The 16,118-nt window shown below is 41.2% G+C and overlaps 1 protein-coding gene across 1 annotated transcript in view; it reads right to left on the bottom strand.

Moving 5' to 3' along the window:
- The window catches only part of LOC139060947 (uncharacterized), a 149,264-nt gene that overhangs the window by 44,313 nt on the left and 88,833 nt on the right, over positions 1 to 16,118 (bottom strand). The gene's annotated exons all lie outside the window — the stretch shown is intronic.

Raw genomic sequence — 16,118 nt, 5'->3', positions numbered from 1 at the left:
GTAATTTTACAAGGTGTATGCACTTAGAATGAATTTCCAGAATGACACTAGTAACGAGACACATGCCATCAAACTGGCTGTAAAAATGCACTGCTATGCATCGAAGCACAAAAGTAACCGGAATGCCCATGTATTTCTCTCACATTTATGGAAAAATATCGCAACTGGTGTCATCCTGGAAATTAATTTCAAGTGAATGTCTTGCAAACTCACTGGCTACAATTTGCAAACTGAAATATGTGCTGTGATGTTAGAAGTGAATTAATAAATTTATGACAATCAGTTTAATGTTTCCATTTCTTGTGCTAGTAATGTCCACCTCTGAATAATCCAGCTCAAGAACAAGAATTATGCTACCTGGCAGACAACTTAAATATCTGTAAAACTGAAAAAGGATCACTGTACAATCCTTATTGGTTGGTTGAATGGCGTGTGCCAATTTCAGTAAACTTTACATACTTTTGAAACATGGCAATCACAATAAGTGATGCCTATGGGAGCAGTTTATTATGCTGCATTGCTGTTGCATGATCCAGTTGTGTTTTCTTCTATGATAACGTTCCTGCGCAGGTAATTCCATATCAAGCGACTTATTCATATTAACTGCTTCAGATTTTCATATGAAACAAAGACAGCTATTAGTGATGTGCTGGAATACAGCAAAGTTACTCCTTGTGCGAGTTCCATTTCAATTTTATTCGCTGCCACAAAAAATAACGAAAGAATTCAGAAGATATGGTTTTATGCAAACATGAAAGGCACATCATTGCCATTACTGGAGATGTTTCGTTGCATATTAAATTTAAGCCGACTTATACCTATTAATTTTACTCATGTATTTTAGATAGCAATAAACCATTTTTACAAAGTTATGTAAAATGCCGTTCTTACTGAACTCTGGAAATGGCACAGATGCACTTGCAGGTATGCAATTCCATGCCGAATCGACAAGCATTTTTTTGACACCGCACATATATCTGAAACATTGCCATATGTTTACTAGAGTTTAAAGCTCGTTACCCACTTTTATTTATTTTTGCCAGATATTTTGTAGCATTTTAGGTGAGTTTAGTTTTCCTGTTCAGCTGAGCTAGAGGCATCAAATGTCCTCTAGCTTTTCATTTTTTCAAATGCTTCAAATACTTTTTTTCAAATGCACATTGTATTGATCGAGGCCTTCAAATGGTGTGCGTGGAAATACGGTGAAGTGATGCAACTGCCAAAATAGCCAATTTTTCAAATATTTGAATACTTCAATTGCTTTTGGCACCGGCAAAAATGAGTCAAATTGCAATCCGTTAGTTTTTTTTTCGTAAGAAAAAATTCACAGGACCGAAATTAAATACAGAATGGTAGCCCAGGTGACATAGTATAGCAGAAAAATATATGAAGCTCTGAAGGTTCAGCTGATCGCCTGTAAAAAAAAAATTCTAATCTTTTGCAAGAAGCTTCATGTTCAAGGAAAAAACAGCCTTCGTAGTTGGCGAAAAAATGTGATACATTATTGGATAGCTCTACATGTCTGCTATGCATGTGTGAAGTTAAAAAAGGCATTTTTAAATGCGAGAAATTCTTTTTTGAAATTTTGTCAGCACCGACTTTTCTCTGATGTGCGCACAGCTTGCTGGCCGGGAATGCAGACGACAAAGCTGGCTTCGTATGCACAGATGACAGAGAAGCGGTGTTAGGGTCTGCATTTTATTGCTAAGGGACACATGCTCTAACGCAACGAGGCTTGTGTTTGGTGTGGGCCAGGTAAACCATACAGCCATTGCACATAAAATATCAATACGAGGTCTGTTAGAAGAGTATCCGACCTTTGGCTGAAGAAAAAAAAACTGGCATAACTGAAGTGTTGGAAACCTAATCACCCTCAAAGTAGTCTCCTTGGGAATCCAGCCACTTCTCCCAGCGGTGCTGCCATTGTTAGAAGCATTCCGAGAAGGCCTCTTTCCAAATGGACTTTAGCTCAGCTGTCGTTGCAGCCATAATGTCTTCTCTTGTCTGAAATCACGCTTGTTTCAATGGCCCCTTGATTTTGGGAAACAGCCAGAAGTTGCAGGCCGCCTTATCAGGAGAGCAAGGAGCCTGTCGAACTACAGGAGTCTGGTTTTTCGCCAAAAAAGTCTGAATCAAGTGCGAGAAAAGCATTGTCGTGATGGATGTGCCAATTTCCTGTTGACAACTTCGGTATCTTGCTCCATACAGCATCACATAGGCCATGGAGGACATCCCTGTAGTAGTCTTTAGTGATTGTTTGACCCTGTGGTGTGTATCCGTGGTGTACCACACTGCGGGAGTCAAAGAAAGCAGTCAGCAACACTTTGACGTTGCTGCACACTTAGCGGTCTTTGGTTGGCGACGTGGAATGCTTCCACTGTAACGACTGGGATTTGGTTTCCAGGTCGTAAACATACACCCAAGACTTGTCACAAGTGATTACGGTGTTCATGAAGTTGGGGTCACTGTTTGTGGAATCCAGCATGTCTGTGAGACTTCAACACGAAGTTGCTTTTGCTCCACCATGAGCAGCTTGCGAACGAATTTCGGCGCAACTCTCTTCATGGCCAAATCTTCGGTGATAATGGAATGTGGATAAAATGTGCTGATGCCCACCTCTTCCGCAATTTCTTGGATAGTTACACGATGGTCCCGCATCACCACGGGGTTCACTTCGGCAATGACCTGGTCATTTCAGCATGTTGATGGCCGACTGGAGCGTGGCTCGCTCTCCACCGATGTGTGGCCGTCTTTAAACTGGTTGTACCACTCCTTAATCTGTGTGCTGCTCATAGCACAGTCACCAAAAGCAGTCTGAATCTTCCAGATGGTTTCCACTTGGCTGTCGCCCAGTTTCTGTCAAAATTTGATGCAGTAGCACTGCTCCAGTCGCTCTGCCATTTTCCTTGCAATAAAAACCGACGAGAGCACTGTACTACCTCATTCAAACGCTGCGTCCCAGCAATTCACGCTATTGGCAGGTGGGAAAAAATTCATGCATGCGCACAAAGGTTCAAGGGTGGCTGATGAAAACGCGCTTGTTTCATATTCATCAGGTGTTCGCAAAAAAAGGTCGAATACTTTTCTAACAGACCTTGTACGTAATAAATATGTGAGGGAATCCTGCAGTGCTAAAAAATATGTTTCATGCAGTTTAGAAAAAGAAATATCAGCTATTATGTAGACAGTAAATCTATAAAGAGCACTGATATTGTTCATACAAAGCATCCTAAAGGGCATGTCGCATTGCAATGCAACATAGAGGGAGCAGGACACTTTGTGCCCTGCTCCCTGAAGCCCAATGATGATGCAAGTAGAAAACACCTTCATAATTAAGACTGAAAACCTACATGAGTATGAACAAATTCTTGTGGTGTTGTTTGCTACCACTGTTTCAGAGCTGGAACATGCTCATCTATAAAAGTCATATGTGCCATGTTCAGTCTGATGTGGTCAGACACCATTGGCGACCACTTTTTGCGTTCATGTTTAAAAAATACGAGCTGAGACTGCAGCAGCAGCGCTTGACGTCACCTGCCTTCGTAATGATAAAAAAGGCAAGTCAGTTTGTTGAGTAGTTCTTGTGGCTAATATATTAACAACCTTTCCTTGCTAGATGACATGGCTTCATATATTTATGCTATATTTATGCTGTATGTGTGATCCACAAAGGAACATTATAAAAATACCTTATCGCACTTAAAGAATAATCACTTTTTGTTACTTGTCACATGCATAGCAGACATGTACGGCTGTGTAATGATGGGTGACATACTTTTGTGCCAACCACCAAAGCTAATTTTTTACCTTCAACACGAAGCTTGCAAAAAATTTCAACGTTACAGTTTTTTTAACTGATCAACTGAACCTCCAAGGCTTGAAATATTTTGCTGCTATCCCAAGTCAACCAGTCTGATTTTATATTCATTTTGTGCCTTCTGTATTTCCCTACGGCAAGTCAAGTCAGTTCAGTCAGTCATCTACGTTAGAAGAAAATTCAAACTTTGCAAATTTTGGCAGTCACACCACTTCAGTCTCTTGACATGAACACCACCTGAATATCTGAATCATACAATTTCCCTTTCAGAAGAAACGTGTATCAGTGGCTTCTAGCTTAGCTGGGCAAGAACAATAAATTTTTGCCAAAATTCAAAAAAATTTTTGGGAAGGAAAATAAATGGGGAGCAAGAGTTCGGAGCTTCAACTATATCTGTGATGGCCAAAAAAACGCTGGTTGGTTGCCCTGGAATTACTTAAGAGTATGTATGAAAGCAAATTTTCTCAAAAATTTTCTCGTTGTACCTACTCAAAATCAAGCAAACTTGAAATGGTTTGCCATAATGGAACAGTTCTTGAGAAAATTGTTGAGTGGTTTGGCATGAAATGACTTAAGCTACTTAAAAAATATATTAATAAGGAAACACTATCCTTACTGGAACCATATCAAAAACTAACATAAAAATGTAGTGAACTATAACGAAGCACAGCACTTGTATTCTGGATTGAGCAATCCAATGTGGGCTTCTCAGGAGACTAGCAAAGTTAACATAAATAAAATTAACATAAAAATATCAAGGCATAGGAAGGCACAACATTTGTATGCTCATTTGAGAAATCCAAAGTGGTCCCTTCAGGAGACTAACATAAAACATAAAAATGTCGAGAGTCACAAAAGCACAACACTTGTGTTTTGGTTTGAGCTGTCCAACTTGGGCTCTTCAGAGGTGAAGGGGCAGGGGCAGTTGCTTCAGGGGCAGGGTCCCATGCGAGAAGCGAGGCCGGAGTTCTTTACATAGGGCATGTTGGTACCAGGAAATTTGCGACACGTGAAGCCTGCAAATACAAGCCAGAACAAGTTTTAAAAAGCAACTTCCACATGCAAAAGAATGGCATGCAATGTGCCCTCATTACAATGAAATTGATTTATGTATTTGTGTTGCTTCATTCCAATTTTCCATGGGTACAGCTTTACAGCATGACCATTTAAATTTATTTAGTGTGGCACAGGACTCCACTAAGTGTCAAATGCAGGAAAGGGCAAAGAGGAACAAAACACTGTAGCAATATAACTTTATGAATATCTTCAATGTCAAAGATGTGAACCTTGCTTGCTGAGAAACAAAATGGTGAAAAAAATTCATGTCGTTCATAAATAAACCTGAACTGACAACTAAAATAAATTCTTGTAACTTTCATAATTAAAATGTGCAGCACTTCACTGTGCCTTTCCATGCTCCAAATACAATAGTGTCATGTCACTAGAATTGAGTGTAGCTTCATTTGATGTTAGGTTTCCTGAGTTCACATGCAATCGGAACGTACTTCTCACCTTACAATGACTTAGGACTTTCAACATTAAAGAAGACACTGCTTACAGCGAAGTATGTTTTCTGCCTCAACGACTGAATTACTGTTATAATGAGGATTCCGTGTAGTTGTGCACCAAGCTGCTTAGCATGACCCATGCAGAATGTGACAGATACGAAGAAATGCTGTCTTTTAAGGGCCATATGCCATAAGACTGACTTCTTTAACCCTTTTAGGGTTCACTGCCATACATCTGTCGCTGTGACGGAACGTTCTGAAAAAATTTGCCTTTTCAGAACAAAGTGTTGCCTAGCCTCCCACTGGAGGTGCTGCAACCTTCCGAGACTTCTAGGAAATATTCTTATAGTGCTGTCGCTCCTTGGGTTTCTCCCAAACGGATTTTTCACTTAGCTCCTTGGTGTCTGTCATTGCACTAATTTGGGAGTGTTGCCACAAGTTTTTGTAACTTTCATTACAGAAAAAATTATGCTGCTTTATTCTGCATAAAAAAATAAAACATGTAAAACTGCAAATACTGAAATTGTATTGCCACTTTATTGTTATTTTAAAAATTATTTACCAGTTTATTTTCTCGGAAAGTCGCCCTGAAGAACTTAAATCTGCAATAAAAATATTAAGGATGCGCGAAAAGTGATTTTTGAGACTGAACCGAATAATGCCAGAAGCAAATCAAATATTGGATAGCTTCTGAATAATGAACAGCTGATATCACAATTAATGTAAGATGAGGTTCACATACTAGTATTCTTAATGTTAGCAAGTTTCTGTCATTGTTATGTTATGAAGAGCTGTTTATTAAAAGCACAAATGGAGCAGCAAGAAGTTTCTTCACATGCACAGGACTCTTCAGTAAGCATGAATGATTGCTGTACAGCCTCTAAAGTACAGCTACTTTAGTAACGTAGCCCGGTCTGCTATTCTTACAAGTTCTTACGTTTTACGTCTATACTATGTTATTGGAGGTGAAAATTTACCGTACTTTGGCTCAAATCTGATGTTTTATTGGTGTTTCGAAATATTAGAATAATACTCACATTTACAAATAGTGACCATTCAAAGACTAAATTGAATAGGACAATATTCAATTCGAAAGTTTTGAGTATGTGCACACCACAAAAGATATATAACTCCTAAATTAGAGGCATATTTCTCCCCAAAATGTGATCCTCAACGGGCTAAACAAGAGCGACAGAAAAGCCCATTCATCTTTTTGATAAATGTAAGCCCATAATCTACTTGGCAATGGTTCATAACCCTGTTAACAGGTAGGTGAAGTAAGGAAGCAGGAAACAATTCTAACAATTTCAGAATGGGAGTAGTGGACATGTCCGATGGTCTGTGAGAAGCTTTATACATTAGGCCCCAAGAGCCTATTCTCCATTCATTGAAGTATATGGGGAAAAGCCACATAAATATTCTTTTTCATATCTTAGAATACAAAGTGATAAAGTGCATGTTAATAAATACGAGTCATAGGTTAGGTGCTTAGAATAAGTAAGCATCCACTAAACATAGTACTGTTGACAGTGAAGCTGGCAACTCTGTCCCTGTTTTTCTTTGATTGAAACTACCAAAAGAAAATTGCCACACCACTCAGGTTCCCTCTGCTGAAAGGTTGCTGTCTCGGATCACATGGACCTCCTTCAAGATAGGAGCAACTTTGATTTGATGTGGTCTGTTAAAATTGGTGAAACTACTGTTTCACATCTCAGAACATGGAGAGCTGTTTTGATTTCTGCAATTTGGTGAACGTGCTCCTGCTCGAGCTGAGCAGTAACCACACTTGAGCATAGCTTCTCCGCAATTTGTGTATTAGAATAACACTTTCAGGCTACTTAACCATGTCCTCCATGCCAACAGATTTGGAGCGTGCTTCACAGACAACTATTCCTTGCAATGATAGCCAAGTAGCACTGCTAATGCACAAATGCAGCTCATTTTATTTGGTGGAGATGCTAAAAACTTTCGGCAGTGAAGGCAGCTTTTAAATTTTAGAAGCATTTGAGTATGGCGGCATTAGGCACTTAAGATCATATGAACAGTCATTCCAAATGATAGGCTATTGTAGCACACAACTGCACATACGGGCTACATGAAAGTCGTTTATTATGCTAATGGCAAGTTCATAATTTTAGAAAAGAAATGTGAATGTAAAAATGCAACCGGAAAGGATATATGGTACTTGCCTATAACAGCACTGACCCTGATGGGGTCAAGAGCCTCTGTTGCCCCTTGGTGTTATTTCCAAAGCCCAAATGGCCCATGAGCTCCTCCTCTGTGAACACATGGTGAAGCAAGGCCCTTGCAAACTTTCCTGGTCCACCATGGCAGGCCATGGTAAGCTGGGCCAGGATAACCTTCTCAATGTGCACTCTTACAGCGTATGTGAACCTGCATGTTTAAGTAAATGTTAGCAAAACAGTTTTAGGCCTTTCAAGTACATTCACACAACAGCCCTATTGCAAATAAATTACAAAAGTACCTGTTGCAAATCTAGAATGCTAAACTTGACTTTTTACAAGCTTCTGATGCTGTCTGGATGCCCCATGTTTCAGAAAAACAATCCAGCACAAACAAGAATAATAAACCAAAGTATCCAAACATCTAGTACTTGAAAAAGGGGAGTACCAGCGAAACACAAATGACACGCACACAAGGAAACGGCATTAGACATGGACGGACATTGGGACGGACCAGCGTTCGTCCCTGTCTAATGCCTTTTCCATGTGCGCGCGTCCTTTGTTTTGCTGGTACCCCCCTTTTCAAGTTCATCATGCACCAACTGGCCCAAGAGCTTGCGCTAATGCACATCTAGTACTATTTATTGTGATTACCATTCTTGGGATACTTCATATTTTCAGGTGTTTGTCTCGATTGTCCCATCCATTTGTGTGAATATGTAGCCCATGGTCTAATGGGGAGATTGGGCTGCTATGTTGAGGGAAGAGTTCAATACCAACCGTTGGAACAGCTTGGGTGACTGGGTATGCAACCCTGGGCATATGCCACTTTTCAATGAATCTCTTTCACGCTATCTTGAGCAGATGCTGCTGCTTGTGTTGGCAAGCAGCATTAGGAGCTCGAAGTGGGACATGATTGTCGATCATTACTAAGATTACCACTACACATCACGTTTCCTTGCTGTGCTCCAGAAGTAATGCGAGATTCCACTCCAGTGTATGAAATGTACATAAGCCGCAAGGACAGTATATTAAATTAATTAAATTAAACCTCAATTAAATTAATCTACTCGCGAAGCACAGGCTGCACAAGATCACGGAGTGAACTCAGAAGTTTGTGGACAGTCAGTTGATGTCCATGTCAGGGACCTCTAGGGAGACTCGGTCATTTCCTCGATGTGCATCATCGTGCCGTCACACATTGTATAACAATTCTGTGTCGTTGTACCACTAATAGTCATCACGTATCACAGAATTCAAAATATAAATAGACACTTATATCTACTGTTTATTTAATCTTTACGGAAAATACTTTGAGCATGAGTTTTTGCAGAGATCATGAATTCTACCGCTTAAGGGAGCACTAAAGTAAAATTACATTAATTAAATTTTGGCATTTTAAGTGCCAAAACGACAATCTGATGTTTAAGCCTGTTTCACATGCAAGCGATTCAGCTAATGGAGCGAACTGCGACGCGGCACTGCAAAGCTTTTCGCGAAGTTTCGTTTCACATGCATTGCCGCCGCGCATTTTCCGCTGCTGCGAATAGCAATGTTGCTGGCATAAAACACAGGACTTTCAGTCAGTTTCGGTAGTTTGCGACTACCAACGTAAACATTGCTTTGTCCCTGCCTCTCAAATTTTTATTTTATAAATACATATCCTGCGCTTAGCAATTTAACAATTCGTTGAAAAGCTCTCTTGGCATGTTGCCTGTACCACGCGTACCAAGTAAATAAACATCGTCCTATGCGCAGGCTTTCCAGCACTAATCCTCCGCTGGTCACGTGTCGAGGTGGGCCGTTCGGAAGCAGTGCTGCCGCTCTGCCGCTGCGATGAAATTCAAACTTGCCCGAACCTTGCCGCTCCCACCGCCGCTTGAAACTGATTTCTGCGGCGCGGCGGCAGGATTTGCAAGCATTTTCACTTGCATGTGAAACAGGCTTTAGGCACGCCATAGTGGGGAACTCTGGATTAATTTTTACCAAATCAGGCTGCAAGGTACATGGGCAGTTTTGTATTTCACCTCCATCAAAATGCGGTTGTTTGATCATGTGACCTCGTGCTTAGCGGCGCTGTGCCAACACCCCTAAGCAACTATGGCAAGAAAGCACTAAAGAGAACAATTATTTTAGATGTATCTGTAAATGACCTTCCTACAATTCAAGAGATTCACTCGTACGATGACAAGAGGCTGAGTAAATTGTAAAAGCAGCAAGAGGAAAGATTGGTGGCAGTGCTGCCTTGAAGTTACCACACCCGCTTGCTGTGACGTCATAGATTTTGATGATGTCTCTTCAGGTGCAGCAACTTTTTTTTACAAATAAAGATGTTCTTCATCGTATTCCGAAAGCTTAAAATAAGAACCGTCAGGAACTTTTACTGAAACAATACAACCCAAGTTTGTAAAAATACTTGAAATCCATGATGTGACAATGAGATGTCAGCACGAAGATTTTGGGGCGATACTCAGAAAATTGAACGTTGAGCTTTATTTTCTCTAATAATCAAGCAATTACCAAGAAACTTACAGAAGTAGATATTTAAAATGATGCTTTATTTTAAATTCATTTAAGGTGTCATTAGTGTCCCCTTAATACAAAACAAGGAATGCACTTAGCTGCGTAATAGGTTAACATGCATCACTAGTTCTCATTAAGGTAGGATTATCAGTATAGCAATGGGCATGCACTGGCTGCTCCAGAGGGGAGCCCTGCCACTTCCCCTCAACCTCCCAATTTCCAATTTTTTTATGAGCAGTGATGCAATTTCTGTATCCTAACGAGGCATAATGCCAAGGAGATTCATGCCATGCTGGCTACAGTATGTGGTGACCGGCACTTCACACCGTCCAGCTCGGCATCAATCTTTTTGGAATTTGGCCCTTGAAATGCAGAAAGCCCTGATCACTGCTCGTTCTTCAGCCAACTTTCTCAAAGGGTGCTGCTGTTCTGGTTTGATACCTCTAGCAGTGCACTGCTGCATGACATAGGTCATACCTTCGTTCTGGTAAAACTAGGAAGATGTGCACTCACGTAGACCACTAATGTCCACACTAAGTTTCTGAACGCCCCTCTCATATCAGGCATATACCCTGAAGAAGGCACATTCTATCTCTAATATGTTCACAAGTGACACTGAAATTCACTCCCAGTCCCGGTGCAGTTGCAGTCTTTCAGCTGAGTGCTTAAAGGCACCATGTCTCCTAATGAAGGCACTCTGCACCAATTGATGACTGGAGCAAATGCCTTGCAGTTGCATCAGCAATGTTGTTTTTTCTGCTTCCTGCAATACATTTTCACGGCATCACTGTATTTGATCATGGTGACGTTACAGAACGGAAGGCCAAAGAATTCACCTTTAGCATTCCAGCTTGGGTGTCTCTCAGCTCATTTTGAATCTGAAAAAAGATGTCAGTATTAAAATGTGAAGCCACAATGCAGCAAAATCAACAATCAAAAGCGCTACATGGACCATTAGGCTGACATAAATTGACGGATACAAATGACTAGTCATTGAATACACTAAAGTGTGGCCGCTCTTGCCAATGGCAGTGTGAGCTCGTCAAATAATTTATTTCACATTCCTCTATTATTTTAAAAATTATTTCCATGCATCTACTGAACTGTTATGGCCACATATTAAAGGCAGCTCCTTCATATAAAACCACAGTGTTGCATTTTACTCCCCGTCTACCTGACGCTACTGAACTTTTGCTTACTCTCAAAGAAAGAATTTCACAGAACTGCTCTTTCGACGATGCATTATTCCAAGCTTGTGGCAAAGCATTGTCATTTAGTTCCCAACTATGCGCTCCCCTTTCAATCTGTTCACTCTTTAGTGCTCGGATTCAAATCAAAAATAGCTTTTCGACATAACTAGCTACTTCTATGGTTACAAGAAACAATGCTAATTATTGATGTTTATGTTGCCGATAACGTATACATGCCGCCTCGAAACCCAGTGGGACGACAAGGCAGATATGCCAGGCATCTCGTTCCTTTAGTGATTTTAAAATTTTGTTAAATCAATCACTTACTGAAGTGCGAAAAGCTGCGGTTTCACGAAATTACATTATTTTGAATGTTGTAGGACCTGGAGTGCCATGAAATCTGCCTTTCCGTGAATGCTAAGAGCGCCTACGCGAAGCCGTTTGGGGCGAAGCACTCGATGGCGTCGAACGAAGATGAAAAAAGAAAGCTGAATGCGCGCGAACTGGTGGAAAACAAAACACACGCGGTTGGCACGGCGTATAACTCGATGATTTCGCAGCACTCTGTGGCATCCCTCTCCATTGTATCTCACGTATCGCATAGAATCACACGTACACCCTTCAAATTCTTTATTATTATTGCGCGACAGCCTCCTCTGTGTTTTCCTATCGCGCGAACATCGGCCGCACGGCGTGCCAGATAGCAGCCTTGAAGCGCCGCGGAGTCGAAGGGAACAGCGCAACAGAATACACCTTCGCCGATCCCACCGCCCCACGCCGCTACAAGCTCGCTCCCACGTCTTGTACTAGCGTGGCGCAAACGAAATATCTTCCGATTACAGTACAGATCGGATGGTTTCACGTCGCATTGTTTTGCGCTCATTAATAAGGCTAACTCAATCGGTGCTCGAACACCGTATCAGAAATCATGGCGTACAACATGCCCTGTTTTAGCTGGCTGCCTTACGTCACCACAAGCGGAGTGTAAAGTTAAACCAGGACAAAGCTCCATGTTATATACCACGAATCTAGTGCTGTACAACCAATTCTGGCAACGGAAGGATAGTACTAGGAATGAAAACTAGAAAAGAGGCGCGCAGAAGACACGCACAAGCGCTGAAATCATTTCCGCGCTCCGTTCAACAAGGGGAATTCGAAACACTCAACTCACCCTTAATGTCGCTGAGTCGGAGGCGATCATGGCGCTCTTCGAGGCAACAAGCCCATAAAAAGCGAGCAGCACGCAGGAATATTCCAAAGATGTCACAGCGAAGCACACAAAGGACGCAGAAAACGCAGGAAACTCTCAAGCAAACAGCGTGCCGCCGGCGAAATGTGCCAAGCATCAACAGTCCAAACGCGCAATTATACGTGTACACTCATACAAATACAGGCTTATATTATCATGAATTGTACCATTTGATAACAAATTTTGTAATTTCATGTTAATACTGAACAATTGTTGCGATTTGCAAGTGTATGAAAGTTTTTTGCTTCGCTTCTTTGATGAACTACTTTCTTTGGCGCAGTAACGCAGTGCACCGGCCGGAGCTAATGGCATGCGCGGGAAAACGCGCCAAATTCAAACGTCGCAAACGCCGTGCTAATGTTTGCGCGCACAGTATTCGTCGTTTGTATTTAAAAAAAAAAAAGTAATGCGTGCCGCAACCATGCGAACTGAACTATTGACCACAAAAGTACAGAAACGTCGCTGTTTGTGCTTCTTATTTCGACGTCATGGCAAACTGCAGGCGGTCTGTCGTCCCATTCTTTAAACATTTGTGCGTGCGCTTCTGCGCTGTGCGAGTTGTCACCGAGAACGTATAGCAGCGCAGATTGTGCTTGGTGGCCGAGCAGATTCCCAACACATTCGCCAGCACCCCGTCTAGGTCACAGGAAAGAATTTGACCTCCATGTGAAATATGAGCACCATGTTGTACATATCCGCCAAGCTTTTCGTTTCGTTCTGTAGCGCGCTAACGGGTAACATCTAAGCGAAATTACTCTGTAAAAACGATGTTCATTCCTTTCTCCGCCGCACCCGCCGTGGTGGCATAGCGGCTGAGGTGTTGCGCTACTAACCCGAGTGCTTGGAGTCTAATGCCGGCGGCGGCGGCTGCATTTCGATGGGGCTGAAATGCAAAAACGCCCGCGTACTGTGCGTTTAACCTGCACCAAATTTGGTGCAGGTTAAAGGACCCTAGATGGTCAAAATAAATATGGAGTTTCTTACTACGGTGCGGCTCATAATTAAAGCGTGGTATTGGCCCGTCAAACCCCAGATTTGAATTTTGTTAACGTTCCCCGCCACCTTGACCATATTTAACATGGAGGCATGCAATGCCGTTTCCTAACACTCAGCCAGGGCACTGGCCCCTTAAAATGGACGCCGATAGAAATGCAGGATGCGTCCAATCATCGGTTGTTTATCACTGCTTGTAGCGACGTTTGTCTTCTCAAACTATATATATATATATATATATATATATATATATATATATATATATATATATATATATGTGTGTGTGTGTGTGTATATATGCAGGGTGTTTCTGCTAACTTTAGGCCGAGTGTAAACTCTATGCCCTCTATGACGACGCGACTAAATGCATGTTGCTCCCTTTGGTAAGTAGCATGTCGCGCTATTTCTATATATTGCTTAATTAGCTAATTAGTCAAGGATAAATAACCAACTTCTGAAGCAAGGAAGTTGCGAAGAAATTCCAATTAGAAAGTTGCAGAGCAGTTGGCAACACGTCCGAATAAACAGTTTCTGTCTTTTTATCTGTTAAGTATTAGTGTTTTTCAGCTTACTGCGGATGCTCGCGAAATACAAAAAGCACCACGTGACATACCCGCCTGCGAGTCGTGATTGCACTGCTCCTAAGCCTTCTGCGCGCAAACCAAAACATACCATTTAACCGGTGTGAACACCCGTCTGCTTATCGCCATCATGAACCGCAGCGAGGGAAGCACGTCGCTGGCGTCAATACTACAGCCAACGCCTTCGTCACTGCCCTGTTGCCTTTTAAGCGGCAACACACCCTGCTCGATGGTATGCTCGTTTGGGAGCGCTGCAAGCACGGCGCGCAACCGGGTATATGCCAGGTGATATTTTTTTGTATTTCTCGGGCATCCGCTGTAAGCTGAAAAACACTAACACCTAATAGATAGAAAGTTAGAAATTGCCAATCGGACGTTTTGCAAAGTGCTCTAGAACTTTCTAATTGGAATTTTCCGCCTAACTTTGTTCATTCAGAATGGCTATATAATTTTCTTGACTACTTAACTACTTAGGAAAAATACAAGAATAACGTGACAAGTGCAAGAGTGAGCAACATGCATTTGGTCGCATCGTCTTATGGTGCAACGGCATATCTTTAAACTCTGAGTAAAGTTGGCTGAAACACGTGTATATACGTCTATGGTTCAAGTAACGTGAAACAACACCCTGTATATATGCAATGGTGATCAAGTGATCAGTAAAGCAACATATATGTGCAAAAGACGCACACATACATATGTGCGTGTGTTTTTCACATGTACTTCGAAACTCAATATTGCTCGTGACTCAGTGCTATTCAACAATAAGTTAACAGCATTTAGTCAACGACTTTATTGTTGGAAACTACTCAACAATGATTCAATACTCAATACTTTTCAACAATATGTCAAGAGAATTTAGTCAATGACTTTATTGTTGAAAACTATTCAACATTGGCTCAATAATACTCAATACTATTCAACAATATACCAACAGAATTTAGTCAACGACTTTATTGTTGGAAACTACTCAACAATGGCTCAATAATACTCAATACTATTCAACAATATATCAAGAGAATTTAGTCAACGACTTTAGTGTTGAAAACTACTCAACAATGGCTCAATAATACTCAATACTATTCAACACTATACCAACAGAATTTAGTCAACGACTTTTTTGTTGTGAACTGCCCAACAACTTTACTGTTGAATTATTGCTCTATGGTTTCAATAATTGTTGAGGTATTGTTGAAAGGCTATTGAGTCAACAGTTCGTCAACAATATGCCAACAACATTTCAACAGTCATTTTCATAAGGGTACTTCTGTACAAAACAGTAATTCGTCCTAAGCTTAAATATGCCTCTTCTGTATGGGACCCTGGTTTGGATTACTTAACAAATGCAATAGACTTTATACAACGTCATAGCGCACGTTTCATTGTTACTAGCTATTCTCGGACATCAAGCGCAACATGTTTGAAGGCTACTTTAAACCTCCCTCTCCTGTCATCCCGTAGGAAGTCAGCACGGTTATCACTCCTGCACAAAATTCAGTATTACAATCCGGAATTAAAAAGGCAAGTTTTGTCCGAACCTGCATACACATAATCGCGTGCTGAACATCGCCATAAATTGAGCGTTCCAGACTGTCGCACGAACCAATTTTTTTATTCACTTATTCCTAAAACTACCATTGAATGGAATCATCTGCCGCCCTCAATTGTTAACATAACCGATACGTCTGCTTCAGAACTACTATTTAAGAATGCATTTGTTATTCCGCACTTTCAATTTTTTTTTAATATTATTATACCCTGTTATCTGCACAGGCTGTGTATTTTGATTCACTCCCTTCTTTACTGCCTTCGGGCATTCAATTACTGTACAATAAATAAATAAATAAATAAATAAATAAATAAATAAATAAATGCGTTGCGATGCATTAACATTGGCCGCGTATTTCGGACACGGGACAACGCGTGGTACTACACCGTAGTATCAAACACGAACGTCGCATTGAAATCAATTGCTTTAGCGGCGGCACGGTAATAATCGAGAGAAATGTATCGGAGTGAACGTCGTAAGGCCAGAAACCGCTCAAGGAGCACAAGATTTCGGAACAACGATTGT

The sequence above is a fragment of the Dermacentor albipictus genome, chromosome 6, assembly GCF_038994185.2.
Source record: "Dermacentor albipictus isolate Rhodes 1998 colony chromosome 6, USDA_Dalb.pri_finalv2, whole genome shotgun sequence".
NCBI lineage: Eukaryota > Metazoa > Arthropoda > Arachnida > Ixodida > Ixodidae > Dermacentor > Dermacentor albipictus.
Note: the sequence above shows the minus strand (reverse complement) of the source record. Positions and strands in the feature narration are given on the sequence as shown.